Source organism: Sciurus carolinensis, unplaced genomic scaffold, assembly GCF_902686445.1.
Source record: "Sciurus carolinensis unplaced genomic scaffold, mSciCar1.2, whole genome shotgun sequence".
Taxonomy (NCBI): domain Eukaryota; kingdom Metazoa; phylum Chordata; class Mammalia; order Rodentia; family Sciuridae; genus Sciurus; species Sciurus carolinensis.
In genome coordinates, this window is record NW_025920141.1 from 1,695,161 (window position 1) to 1,697,410 (window position 2,250).

A 2,250-nucleotide genomic window follows, 5' to 3' on the forward strand; every position below is an offset into this window, starting at 1 on the left:
TAAACATTTTAGTAATTAGATATGGAGTTTAAAAAGTTATTTCTGGGGGAAATGCAGAGAACAATTTGGAAAGGTAGAAACATGATGGAGAGAGTTCATGTCATTTGTATTTTAAGAGTAAACTTATAGAAGTGCAAATCACAGAGTTTTAGAAATGGAGAGGCTAAGTCTGCAATCTACAAAAAGTACTGATCAGATGCAACAAGGTTTGTTTAGCTATTAGGTCTGATAGGGTAATAAGTGTTGTTCAGAATACCAAGTCTAATATAAATCATAGGTAAAATTTGCTCAGGCAATGAGGTTCTGATCCAGTGAATTGATGGCACTGTAAACATATAACCTATTGTTTTAACAGTTAGTAAGTTCAGGACATCTCTTTTCTAGCAAGAGTCATATATTTAAAATGACAATTGTAAAGGGTTAACATTTTTATTAGTAGAGAAAAAACTCATTTAAAATTTACGATATTGGGCAGTGGCTGTGGCTCAGTGGCAGAGTGCTTGCCTAGCATACGTGAGGCACTGGGAGCAATCCCTAGCACCACAGAAAAATAAACAAGGCCCCAGGATGGCGTCCATGCGGGAGAGCGACACTGGGTCTGTGGCTTCACAACAAGCTGAGCGCCCAGTATGAGCTGTGGGCACCGCCCCGCATCGCGACCCTGCTCATGACCACCGTCATAGACAACATCCGCCTCTGCTTCCACCGCCTCTCCTTGGCTATGAAGCTCAAGCTGCTGCTCCCGACGCTGCGCCGCCCGAGCTGCACAGTGGACGAGATGAAGGATGGCCTGATGGAGATCGTCCAGCTTGCCACCTTGCACTCTTACCCCTGGGCCCTCATGGTTGCTGACATTCTGAAGTCCTTTCCTGACAAGAGGTCCCTTAACCTTGACCTTGAGGAACAGAACCCCAACATTCGAGATACTTTAGGAGAACTTAGAGGAAAGGTGGGCGAGTGTGAGGTGTTGCCATGCTGCCCCTGGAATGCCTGGATAAAAACCCCCTGACCACCCTTGCTGAACCCCTCACTCCACCCGCGAAGCATTTTCAGTTAAAGCAGAAGCCCAAGAGTGCCACACTGCGGGAGGAGCGGCTACAGAAGTCCATGGAGACCGCACAGCAGCTGAAGAGGAGCGCAGGGGTGCCGTTCATGCCAAGGGCCGGGGGCTGCTCCGCAACATGAACACAACAACCCCGCTCAAAAGCATCCCATAGCAGGGACCCTTCAGAAACCCTACCACGCCCAGTGTCTTCAGCCCTGCAGGAAACTGGACCCCATCCCACCTTTGAGGACCCCACTGCAGAAAGAAAGGGGCATGAAGCTGCTCGACATCTATGACCTGGATATGGTCGGTGCTGGCTGAGAGGCGAAGAGGAGCAGAAGTGGTGGAAAAGCCAGCCAAGGAGGAGACCGTGGTGGAGAACGCCACCCCGTACTACACAGCTGGCCTGGTGTCCACACAGAAACTTGGGTTTCTGAACAGTGAGTCTGAACTGCCCTCCACGAGTTACCTGCCCTTCACACCCAGCATGGTTCCAGCCTCCTCCTATGTCCCCAGCTCCGAGGTTCCCCCAGCACCAACTTCCTGGGAAACCAGCCTGCAAGCCACCTGGCCACCCGTGGAGCCCAGCACCCTGAGTCCCACACTGCCAGCACAGTTTAAGCAGAGGGCACCCATGTACAATAGCAGCCTGAGCCCTGCTGTGCCCACACCTGCAGCACCCACGTTGCCCCTGATGCCCACCACACCCCCAGCTGTCACCCTAGCCCCTCAGATGCCCCTGGTGACCATGGTGGTCCCACAGACCCAGCCACTGCCCAGCAGAAGCCTAAGAAGTTGCCCTTCATGAGAACCCATGCCAGGACCAAGGGGACATGATCCAGATCAAGCTGAGTGAGCACACGGAGAACCTGCCCAAGGCTGGTGGCCAGGACAGCACCACAAAGCTGGTGGACACCATGTTTGAGATGAACTACGCCACAGGCCAGGGGATGCACTTCAAGAAGTACAAGCCCATGACCAACGTGTCCTGAGGGCCACCTGCGTATTCCACTGGCCCTGACTGCATTAGAACTCCCAGGGACAAGGGCTTTCTGGCTTGGCTAAGCAGCCATGGGGTAAATGCTGGCAGGGTGAGGTCCTTGCCTGTGCCCAGTCACCCACAGTGGAGCCCCAGGTTGTTTAAGTTTTAGATCTTTTCTCTGGAGTGTTTTGGGCTTATTTTTATATTTTAATATGGATTATAT

General features: G+C 51.9%; 1 pseudogene; it reads left to right on the top strand.

The window, feature by feature from the left end:
* Positions 1 to 567: 567 nt before the first annotated feature.
* Positions 568 to 2,037, top strand: LOC124974255 (negative elongation factor A-like; annotated as a pseudogene).
* Positions 2,038 to 2,250: the final 213 nt, after the last annotated feature.